This window comes from Poromitra crassiceps (genome assembly GCF_964638095.1).
Source record: "Poromitra crassiceps genome assembly, chromosome: 14".
NCBI classification, from domain to species: Eukaryota; Metazoa; Chordata; class Actinopteri; order Beryciformes; family Melamphaidae; genus Poromitra; species Poromitra crassiceps.
Genome location: NC_139633.1, coordinates 32,273,762 through 32,286,782, shown reverse-complemented (window position 1 = coordinate 32,286,782; position 13,021 = coordinate 32,273,762). Strand labels below are relative to the sequence as shown.

Genomic DNA, 13,021 nt, shown 5'->3' with positions numbered 1-13,021 from the left:
CTGAATAATCATAAATTACTAGCTTCACTTCTTTATTTTTATTTTTTTTAATCTTTTTTCCAGTTTTTCTTATCCCATTTTTATCCCCCGTTAGTGCTAATTTTAATAATAATAATAATTTTATTTTAATTCACAAACCATTGGAGGTAACAAAGGCATCCAACTAGAATATTATGTCTATTGCTAAATAATATGCTAAAAAAAAGAGAAAGGGGGGTATATTATAGTCAATGTTTACATGTGTGACCTCAGTTGCTATAGGACCAATCAGTGTGACGTCACTGACACCCAGTATTGAAGAACCCCGCCGCAGTTAACTAGTATGAGTTGTGCCAAACAAACGTTAATATCTCAAAAACTATACATCACATTGCTTATATTTTGACATTCTGAGTGAGAGCAGAATTAGCTCAAGAGTTTGATGTATAATATATGCATGTCGTGTTAAAGTTGTGTGAGCTGTGGCAGTTTTTTAAATGTAAACAGGGTCAGCCGGCTAGAGTCAGATGCTCAAACTCAGGCTCTATAGGGTTCCAGTGACGAGGTTTGTTTACCAAAATGCTGCTCGGGTGATCCCTCGTATACACATTGTGTCATGCTGTAACTGTACATAAGTTCACTCTGGGTGCAGTATTGTGAATGAGCCACTGTGAGGCGCTAAAGCGATAGGGGAGGATGCATGCTTGCTTCATCAGTCTGAGAGGTGTGCCCCCCTTGCTTGTGTTCAGTGTGTTCCTGTCAGTCGAGCTGAGCAGAACGAGGTGTTAACAGCACTGCTAAATAAATAAGCTGTGAGGCTAAAGAGAAGAAAAGTCTCCACGAGTTATTCATCATCATCATCACTTTTATTAACAGACACAAGGTCCAGTATAAAAACAGACAATACATCAAATCATTATGACCCAGGGGATCATATGTGTATTTTGTATCCCGATGTGCTGTGTTCTCCCTCCCTGCCTGGTGTGGAGCTCTCCACAGTCGATGAGGCCTCCTCACTGTCTCCTTTCCTGCTCCCAACCAGCCTGTGCCACACCAACAGCTAGCTTAGCCACTCCTTTGTTAGCCTAGCTGGTAAATGGGTCATTGTAACCTTGCTCACCTTTGATCTTAAAAGCAGTCCTTATGACTGTATGTAGGGGTGAGAAGCCCTGATTTTTCTTTAGTTGTTTTCTCCTGTGTTTACTATTAGTTCATCAGGTAAGGTGCCTGTTGTTTGTTTGGGGGGGGGTTTGTTTGCAGGTAAGATTAGGCCTTTAAAATAGATTGTGTTTTATTATTTTGGGTATGCTCACCCTGATGCTCTCTACTGTCATTTCTTCATTAAAACATTGATGTGGACTGCAAACCTCTGTGGCATGGTCATCTTTGGGAGAGGGGAAAGGGGGGAGTCACTTTTTTATGTTATGTTTGGTGTCCCCTAGGCCGGCCATAACAATGACATACACCAATACAATATTAACCCCGTCAAGTCGTTTTCTCCGGGTGCAACGCGGTAGAGTTGTGCATCTGCCTTCTTTACCGACCTGCCTTCTTTTACTCAACCTCATCCTCACTGTCTGCTCTGTCTTCATCTTCTTCTCCAGACTCGATGTTCTATTCCTATGAGTGTGTGAGCAGGTTTCAACATGTACTATGGTGCAGCAGCACAGTAGCTGGTACAGGCCTGCAAAGCAAATGTCAGCTAATTCTGTGGATCTAATACAAGAACGTTTTGGAAGACAGTGAAAAACAGAGAGGAGAGGAGAGTAACCCCCATCCTGTCAGTTACCTCATTCCCTTGTTATTTTGTTATTTTACATTTTTTACACACTTAACAGACACTACAACATTATGACAGCACAAACAAAAGAAAACACAAAAACTAGAAATAAAATAGGTAAAAATATACAAAAAAGCAAATAGAAATACATGTGATCTTGGTAGGATCCCTTCAACATTAATAACTATTGTCCCACTCCTCACTAGAGGTCTTCACGGGTCCAAAATGACCCTGATGGACCTGGGAAATTTGCGCCCGGACCCGGATTGGACCCATCTATTATTAGAAAGCTGAGACCCGTATAGAAGCGAGCATACCGGACCCGTACAGAACCGATAAAATACCGGGGTTTGAGTGGTGCCGATGTCAAAGTTGCTTGCTAATTGCTATTACAAGTTGTATAAATGGAACTTTAGTGCATCTTTCTTACCTAACGTTAACGTTAATGTAGCATTCTCTCCTGGCTGCTGCTGCCAGACAGTGCCTGACCGTGACGTCAAGCATAATCCATTTCAATCATGAGAGACCAGAGGGTAGAGTTTTAACAAGCAAGCTTTATTCAAGTATGGCAGAGCGATAAGATCTATGGCATGGGACGATATGGCAACTAATTCTGATGGCATGGCAGCATGGCGACTAGTTCTTTGGCGTAATGACTCCGCGCTAAGATGCCTCTCTTCTTGCGGTGAGAGAGGGCATCTGCTCGGACTAGAATAGAGAATCCCCCCCGTAGGGGATTCTTCAGGAGTCAAGACATTGGTGATGGCCTGGGGAGGTGGGTGGGTCGAAACGCAGCTTTCAGAGAATGGGATGCGATCAGCTCGGGTACCGCGACCAGAAGATCAGGGAAAGAGGACGATGACCCACAGAGCATGGCTATAAATACTGCTACGTCATAGCCTCGGCACTGACGACATTATCGGTGTCATATAGGCAAGTGCGTCACGCGGACGTCACGCTGGGATTACACTTGTGCTCGTCACACTAGGATTACATGGGGTGGGTGAGGTCACTAGGATTGCGCGTGGTGCGAGGCAGCGTGTCTGATCTTCATCTTGAAACTAGGTCGAGACCACCATATACATATAAGAGGAATTCCCTTCTGTGTTTGCATTTCCTGTCACTCCTAATGTGCGGTGGTATTTGGAGCTTCCATCAGGAGTCAGAATGCTGTTGAAAGGATTCTCATCTCATCAAAGTTGGCAGATTTGCCAACTTTGGGTACCTGCTGGAGTGAGATTTTGATGGCATGGGTCATACGTGCACTTAATCATACGTGTCTCAATTCACCATCAGGCTTTACACAAGTACGCTACTATACCGCTTCGTGCACACACACACACACACACACACACACACACACACACACACACACACACACACACACACACACACACACACACACACACACACACACACACACACACACACACACACACACATTGATACTAGTGAAATGTGGTCATATTCGCCCAGCTACACACGACACAACCAAATAGACAAAACACAGCAAATATACAAACACACAGAGACAGATTATGATACAAAGGTTCTCTGAGGACACCCCACACACACAGGTACGTATGCACGCACACATGCACACACACACACACACACACCTCCCGTGCTGACACAAAGCACATTTTTGGACAGGTACAGGCACGTACACACACACACACAAACACCTCCCGTGCTGACACAAAGCACATTTCTGGACAGGTACAGGCATGTACACACACACACACACACACACACACACACACACACACACACACACACACACACACACACACACCTCCCGTGCTGACACAAAGCACATTTTTGGACAGGTACAGGCACGTACACACACACGCACACACACACACACACACACACACCTCCCGTGCTGACACAAAGCACATTTCTGGACAGGTACAGGCATGTACACACACACACACACACACACACACACACACACACACACCTCCCGTGCTGACACAAAGCACATTTTTGGAGAGGTACAGGCATGTACACACACACACACACACACACACACACACACACACACACACACACACACACACACACACACACACACACACACACACACACACACACACACTTTCCCTTCCTTCCAGGCCTGATTTTAGCCTGCTACATTATGGTGGGCTGGTAGGGAGCAACTTTGGCAGTAGGTTTGCCGGAGGTTGTGGGTTAGGGGATGGACTATGGGGGACCAACAACATATTTTATTTACCTTATTGCACTGACAGATAATTTTATAATTTTACTAGTTTCAAATATTTGGGTTTTCAGGATGATATAACTTGTCGCAGAACATCAATTTTGGTTTATTTGGTAAAAGTGGAACTGTATTCCTTGTGGTTTTCTTCATTGTTCATGATTTTTTGGAAAGCATTCACTATAGAGTCTATAGTGAATGCTGCTATTAACTTGTGTTTACTTTTGCTACTAAACCAACATCAGGACATCCAAGCAAGTTCTGACAGAGAGCAATGCCATTGGACCGCATTGGACAAATACTTGCACATCCCCCAGTATGCATTGTTCCTTCCAAACTTTTGACAAGAAAGTAACCACATTAAATAAGTGGTGGGTGGAAATAATAATTAGCCTATTCTTATGGCTCATTTCCACCACATATAACAGCACAGTACAGCTCCACTCTATCTGGTATTACTCGACTCTACTTGATATAGACTCTGTTTCCATAGCAAGTTTACTTGCCTCCGCCCACACCTGGTCGTAAATGGGACCGCATATCTGCCCTCCGCCCATTGCCGAAGTAGGCTATAAGTATAACGTTAAAATGAAATCAATACATGGAACTTTTAAACTGATTATGAAATACTGGTGCCTCTAAATGACCTACAGTGTACATGGGCAAATGTGACAATCGGCTAGGAGAATGGATATCACTTTGTTGTTACTCAAACTCACATGCATGCACTGCGCGGGGACGGGAGAGGCGCTACGAGGAGAACCCCAGCCGCAGCTCAACAGGCAAGACCCGCGGCTTCGCCTGCAGCCTAGCGGAGGCAACTACAAAGGGCTTCCCGAGGAGCGCATGTTAAAGCTGAGCAAGGAGATCGATTTTATTTCACCAGCGCCGAAGGCAGCAACACAAAAGACTGATGGAAAAACATAATATAAGAGAAGGTAAGCCCACTAAACTGGTATGCAGCGCTGCATTGACAGTCAGTAGGATAGACAGAAAACACGATTCTGCCTGACCAATCAGTCGTCTACAATGTTTTCACGTCACCGTATGAACCCGGGTTCGCAGAATAGAACCCCGACGAGGCAGGTACTAAAAGTAGCACCACTCAGCCCCAAATCAAACCGAGCTGGGCCGGTTTATACCGGTGGGATGAGACCAAAAGTCGAGTCGAGCGGAGCGGGACCGCGCTACTAGCTGCGGTGGGATTGGGCCATTAGTTAAACATGCAGTTTTGGAAGATTCAATAAAGTCAAATAAAAAATAGACTATGACTCGACACCCTAAGTGATACACACGTTATGAGAATGGTATATATACCCATCACACCAATATACGTTTCAGTGTAGAATAGTTAGTTCCTTGCTCTGCTCTCCCCTAAGAGTGCAATTGACAAACAATCATCAATCATGTCCAACTCTGTATCACCCCATATGAGCTCTGTGTGTTTAAAATACATGAGTGGGGAGGACTTTGGAGGGGCTGAAGCTCAGTGCCCACCCAATCAGAAGTTAGAATCGCTACTGGTATTGTCTGTGCAATTTTTCCATTGGCTGGGGGTGAAAATAAACATATTTTCCTAACTTTTGATTGGGTGGGCAAGACTCATGTCTGGGTGGGCATTGCCCACCTCTGCCCATGGCTGAAATCGGCCTTGCTTCCTTCTCCCTATTTCAAGCACCATCATGTCATTAAAAATGTTGACATGGTTGTTGTTTGAACTACCTGTATGTTGTTACAGTAACATCATGTTTTATGTTTTGTATGTTACAAGCTGTATTTTCTCTCTGTGTACAATGTGCTTTGGCAACACTGTTATTCGTCATACCAATAAAGCCTTTTTTAATTGAATTGAATTGACAACTAAAGCTAAGTTCACACTAGGCGCTCCGAGCGCTTGGCGAGCTGTTTATGTCGCTCGGGGACAAACCCCTCCTGATCACAGGCAAATCATGTTGTCTCAATGCTCGCTTGTTAAGTGTGAACTGTGCAAAGACACAAGCGGGGAGCTCCCCAAGTACTCGCTGATGAGCCCATCATAGCCCAGCCTGCCAACAGCACCAGCCTTACCACACACGCACGCACGCACGCACGCACGCACACACACACACACACACACACACACACACACACACACACACACACACACACACACACACACACACACACACACACACACACACACACACACACACACACACACACACACACCCTGCATGCAAGAAACATAAAACTGATTAGAAATGGGAGAAACCATAGCATGAGTGGGTCAAGTCAAAGAGGATCCCACAGCAGGACCACTGAGCCCGGGCAAGTGGTCTGTCCTCCTAAGAGGGTCTTGGACCACAGGTTGGGAACCACTGCTCTAGAAGAATGATTATAAACTTTTTACATGTTTGAAGCCAAAGTCTCATAAAATAGCATCACATTCTATCTTTATCCATTGATAAAAGTCTATTAGTGAAATGTGGTCATATTCACCCAGCTACACACGACACAACCAAATAGTCAAAACACAGCAAATATACAAACACACAGAGACAGATTATGATACAGAGGTTATCTGAGGACAAAGCCGTACTCCTTCCCCCACCACACACAAACACACGTGTGTGCGCGCGCGCACGCACGCACGCACGAACACACACACACACACACACACACACACACACACACACACACACACACACACACACACCTCCCGGAAATTTTTTGACAGGTACAGGCACGCACACAGAGAGGCAACTACACACTATCACCTGAATCTCTACTCTACATCCATACATACATTATGGTTATTAAAATTATCTTGAATGTTTATATCTTGTTGCCACTCGTTTCTGTGCTCGAAGAGGAAGTATGACTTTCAGAGCTGTTTAGTTGCACCATGTTCACAGGAAACAGGAAACCGGTGCTGATGACCAAATGGAGCTTTGTGAAACTTTGTGGTTTCCTGTGTTGAGCACATGATGCTTCACTTCAGATGAGACCAGACTTATGGCCTCTATAGTGAACAGGCAGAAGGCCTGACAGCTTGGAGCAGATTGACTGAAGCTTGACCCACTGTTAAAACACACCAAGTCTACAAAACAACAAGAGTTTATCAACACCCTCCTCTTACAAAGTCCAAGGCCCATTTGTCCCTAAGGATTAAATTCCCTCTTGTGAAAGTACAGTGTTCACTTTGATTCACTTCTGTCTAGATTGTATCCCATAGTAAAATAACAGAAGTGAAAGTGCATTCAGGCTATCTGCAAAGCCAAGGTCAGCTAATTCTGTGGATCTAATACAAGAACGTTTTGGAAGACAGTGAAAAACAGAGAGGAGAGGAGAGTAAACCCCATCTGTCAGTTACCTCATTCCCTTGTTATTTTGTTATTTTACATGTTTTACACACTTAACAGACACTACAACATTATGACAGCACAAACAAAAGAAAACACAAAAACTAGAAACAAAATCTTGATCTTGGTAGGATCCCTTCAACATTAATAACTATTGTCCCACTCCTCACTAGAGGTCTTCACGGGTCCAAAATGACCCTGATGGACCTGGGAAATTTGTGCCCGGACCCGGATTGGACCCATCTATTATTAGAAAGCTGAGACCCGGACCCGTATAGAAGCGAGCATACCGGACCCGTACAGAACCGATAAAATACCGGGGCTTGAGTGGTGCCGATGTCAAAGTTGCTTGCTAATTGCTATTACAAGTTGTATAAATGGAACTTTAGTGCATCTTTCTTACCTAACGTTAATGTTAATGTAGCATTCTCCCCTGGCTGCTGCTGCCAGACAGTGCCTGACCGTGACGTCATGCATCATCCATTCAATGATCCTTGCCAAGAAAGTTTGTAATAAAAATAAATCCATGTTTTCTGTTATTCTTCTTATTGATTGAAAAGCCATGGTTAACATTAATCCACTCATCATTTGCTGTCACAGATCACATAAATGATGCATTCCCTTGTTTTCAGCTTTGAAGTTGTTGCCATGTAGCATAATAACAGACACAATAACTTGACTGTTTGTCATTTTGAACTATGAACTACTAGTGGACCCGTGGGAGTTAGACCCCTCTGGTCTGGAACACAGTGGTCTCCAAAACCTCCAGGACTCAAATTCATCATCAATCACTGATATCAAATCTATAATAACAAGGGCAAATCTGGCCCAGGACCATGTACGTCATGTGGCAACCATGGGCTTGCCTGGGTTGTGTCTAGATGTGGTACAGCCACAGATGGAATGACACAACATCGTGGCAATCGTCTCTCCATTCTATTTGTGTTACTTCTTGTCAGAGATGGGAAAAGTACTGACATTCTGTACTTGAGTAGAAGTACAGTTACTTGTGTAAAAAACTACTCTGGTAAAAGTAGAAGTACTGATTCAATTATTTTACTCAAGTAAAAGTAAAAAAGTACAGGCTCTGAAATGTACCCAACGAGTAAAAGTAAAAGTATTTTTACCGTATCTTTCTGAATGACAACCTCACATCATAGAATATAATTTGAGGATAAAAGATCCTCTACAAATGTTTTACACATCTTAAAACTCTACTTTAAATAGTGTGCTATGGTTTTTCCACACAAAAAAAACCCATTAAAATCATATCTAGTCCTCCCTCATTAATATTTCCATGATATATGAATGTGCAAATAGTTAGACAAGTTTAACTGCTGGATACAAGGTGTCCCTTACAAAGTGCAGAATCACAATACTCGAGACTGATATGATACTGATACCTAATGGATAAGGAACTGAATGTCCACAGGTTGATCACATTCACAAATTCAAGGTTTATTATTAAGACAGAACTGTCTCTGGTGTTAGAACACCACCATATTCCATATTAGCTGAATGTTGACAGTGCACAAACTGAATGTATGTGTTAGAACAACACCATAAGGGGCCATGCGGTTATTTAAAAAAGAACGCTTGGAAAAGCCAGATTATTGGCAACTCTGGAAGCAGCGAGATGAAAATCCTCCTCTCCTGGGAGAAGACTCGAGGTGGGAGGAGTGAAGAGGAGCAGGGCACTTTTCCTGTTAAACTTTCCTCAGCTTTCAGCGCCCAGAGCTCTGCGCTAAAAAAAACACCACCAGCTTTTAAACGCGATGAAATGCTTCTTGAAAGAGATGCGCGCTAAGCGCGTATTTATAGAAAATGAATTGCAAAAAGAGGAGCGCTAATAAGTGCTGGCTGTCTGCATGGCTCCTAATGTCTGCGTGTGTCTCCCCTCAGAGAAAATCTGTGTTTCTCTTCTTTGTCCATGCCCCGGAGGAGTGCCAAGTCATACTATAGACCAATTATACGCCAACGTCACAATGACAACAAACAGCGTCAGATGCGCAAGACGGAGGCAGAAAGACAGACTCCGCGCAGCCCTGTCAAGTAGTTTTCCAGTGGTCCGAAAACTATTCGAGCAAGACATGTCTTCGTGTTGTACAGTGGGATGCCAGAATCGGAAAACTATTGTAGCAGAGTATTTGGGTCCGCCTATTCACACTTGGTTAATAAAATAATAAACGATAGAGCCAGGCTGTAACGTTATAACCAGCTTCACCTTTATTGTCCCCACATATCCTGTTCTACGGCAACCGGAGGGAACATACACAGCCTCGCACACACGCAATAGAACACAACACAACACTGAACAGTCTGTTACACTATCAACAAAGCTTTACCGAATCCCGTCAACTCATACTGCTTTTAATGCTAACCGTAGGTGTCTTTGGTTGCAAGCCCAAAGAGGAAATCGTTAAAAATGCCCGACTTTGCAGTGCTCGCTCATTTCATATCAGGTATGCTGTAGTAGGCTGCTAGTGACAGCCACATCGCTCGGTTAGTTAACAACCAAGTAACGTTAAATCAAATGTCATTATTGAGTTGAACTGATTGGAACGAGGACATCATTAAAAATGCCCGAAATGTAGTGCTCTTCATAATCAGGTAAGCTGCCTGAAACTGAAGGCTGCTCAGCCACATCACTCGGTTAGAACGAGCAAGTAACGTTACATAATGTCATTATTGAGTTGTGTGCATTATCAACATAACAATATATCTTTGCAAGTTACAGAATAATTATCTACGCTATCCCCAGTTATAAAGGAATGCACGATATATGTATTGCTGGCCACTCTAGGCTTGGCGAATTGACAGCGCCAGTGCGTATGGTATGGGTCTGTAAGACGTATCCCATTAACCAACGTTAATTTCGATGCATAACATTGCTTATCACTAGGCGATAAGCTGTGGTAGTAAGCCGAGAACTGCATTTTAAAACTAAAATCTAACTGTGTGTCGCAGATGAGCACAGAGCAGTCCTGACAGCGGCGTCTTTCACACAGCTCTGTCTGTGTCAATGAGCGGCTCCGGGCTTTTTGCCTACACGATGCGCGCGCAGCTCCATGTTGACAAGCTGTATAAGGGGTCTATTGGCGGAGCTGGAATGAGCTTTTATCAGCAGCGCTGGGAAACTCGTCTATTACTTCTGCTCCGTTCTCCCGTTTCTACTCGTTTTTAAATTACATTATCGTGCATTTAAACAAAAGTAACGAACCTGTTTTGAAAATGTACACAACAAGTAAAAGTACAGATACTGTAACGAGTAAAAGTAAAAAGTCGTCAGAAAATTAAATACTCAAGTAAAGTACAGATACTCGAAAAATCTACTTAAGTACAGTAACGAAGTATTTGTACTTCATTACTTCCCATCTCTGCTTCTTGTATAGTGTCATTATGAAAGCAAAAGTATAACACGGTGAGTTAAAGAACACATCCCCCTCAATATTGTGTTTGTGTGTGTGTGTGTCTGTGTGCGCATGTGTGTGTGTGTCCTTTTTATGGATCAGCCAAAACATTTTTAATGCAAAGTCATATTCTTCCAAACTTAGTGCTGTAGTCTAACCAGCAGGAGGCCATTGATGTGTGACGTGATTTTGGTGAAGCTACAATGTACGACAGTGAAGTTATAGAATATTTTTGTAGTCTGTGTCGCACTTTGTAGACGTTCCCTCAGCACTTGGCTCACAGTCGGCTGCACATAGACCAATGATATTTGTCCAGCTTGTCCAGGAGTAGAGGACGTTCAGGTGAAAATGAGGTTTTAGCTTGTGGTCTACCTTAACCTGGCATTGCCAGATGGGGGCGGTATTGAGAGAATCCAGCTTGCTTGCAAGGTTAGGTCTACCTTACTAAGGTGGGAAAGAGGCATGGTTTGTGTTCATTACAAACGCCTTGCTTCTGAGCTCTTGATCTGAAGTGTGAATCTGTCAATGTATTTCCAACTTTAGCGAATGTGAGCGGAGCTGTGTGTTTTTCAAAGGGAAGGCAGACGAGAGAGTTGCATAATTGTCACAAACAATCTTGTCATTCAGGCAGTTACAGCACTGAAAATGTTTTGCACACAAAAAAAGTCTGTATTTTTTGTCCGTATTTTTTGTCAAAAATGGTCGCACGTTTAAAAATAAATACGACCTTATTACCCGTTTACACACTGACCATGAAACTTTTGTCCGTCATAAAAGTTTTCGGAACAGTTTCGATTTTCTGTCTTTTTTTCCGTATGAGTCAAAAGGCGTTTGCGAGCTGTTTGACCCTTCTGTGTCTGTGTTTGGAGGGAGGAGAGAGACAGCGGCCGAGCGGGACTCTAGTGTGAGCAGAGAGGCAGCAGCTCGCTCACTGGCCCCTCTCTGCTCTCTTCCCGCGGGGAGCGGTGCTGCTCGCCCACCCTGCCCGCTGTGCGGGCTTGACATTACAATTGCTCGAGTGACCATCATTGATCACATCATGGAGTGCTCGAGTGACATCACTGATGATGTCATAGACATTGTGACATCATTACTGACCAAAATCATCACAATTCTCACAATGTGGGACCAAAATTGCAGACAGACAGACAGACGCCACTTTGGCTATTTGATGTATGATGATGGGAGTATGAGTAATCAGTTGTGTATATACTGTAAATAAAGGAGAAAAAAGAAAAAAAAGAAAGAATTTGGGTGTGTCCCGGAGGCTTGGAGACCACGGGGAGGTGTAACTCCCACGGGTCCTCTAGTGTATAGAATGGGTGATGTCACCTCACCAGTGATGTCACTCGAGTGTCAGTGAGTGATGTCAACAGTGATGATGTCCCCATCTGATGTCATCATTACTCGAGTGACATCACATCATCATTATGTAATTAGGATAATCATCATGAGGTAATTAGGGAAATTAATCTGCCCTCATTACCTAATTAAGAAATCTGGCTCCATTAGGTCCATTAGGTCACGCCGAACAAAATTCTGCTCTGTGTTTTGGGGAATTTTTGACCATGTTGATCAATTCTCGAGTGATCAAAATGGCTAAATCTAATTCTGGCACCAGATCTGTGCAACACATGGGATCAACCCCAGCATTTAATATGAAATCATAGACTTTATATGACATCATAGACTTTCAGCACCCCAAAGCTCACTGACTCCAGAGTCTCTGCGTGCTGTGGCATGTGGCCACACATCAATCACATCAGTGTCAAGGCAGGTCTTTCCATGTCTTTAGTATTTGGCCTTTGCCCATTATGGGCGTGGTTAGAGAATGTTGTTGCACATCATCTACTGTAACTACCTCCCTGTTCACTTCCCATCTTAAAGCTGTAGGCGATCTGACAACAGCCACAGACTGACTGAAAACTCTGTCTATGTTCTCTTCATTAAAACCAGGTCAGATGTCCATCCCATCCTGCCTCTAGAGAATGCCAGGTAAGATCTGTGCAATTAATGATTTAAGTGTATAATGTTGCTGTTCTTATTATGTTTTTCTTATTGCGTTTATGGGAGGGAAAACCATTACAAACTAATTCTAAGTTGCAAAATTCTCTGCCTTAAAATAAAAATAAAATAAAAGGACCCACTGACTGCCCCCCTGCAGCTACCGTGGCCAGACAGCAGATTTTGAGACATTAATGTGCAGGCAATCAAATGCATTTGCACTGTGAAAGTTTTTTTTATACCTAGAATAATATGTGTGAAACTTAGAATTATCTTTTAATTGTTT

General features: G+C 43.3%; 1 protein-coding gene across 2 annotated transcripts in view; it reads left to right on the top strand.

The window, feature by feature from the left end:
• LOC310789400 (NACHT, LRR and PYD domains-containing protein 3-like) overlaps window positions 1–13,021 on the top strand; it is a 291,155-nt gene that overhangs the window by 192,976 nt on the left and 85,158 nt on the right. The window contains exon 1 of one of the 2 annotated variants that reach the window (XM_083651042.1): window positions 12,624–12,726. The exons of the other annotated variant lie outside the window; for it this stretch is intronic. The gene's annotated coding sequence lies outside the window, so the exon portion shown is untranslated. Of the gene's footprint in view, window positions 1–12,623; window positions 12,727–13,021 lie in introns of those variants that run through there. 2 annotated transcript variants of the gene reach the window in all.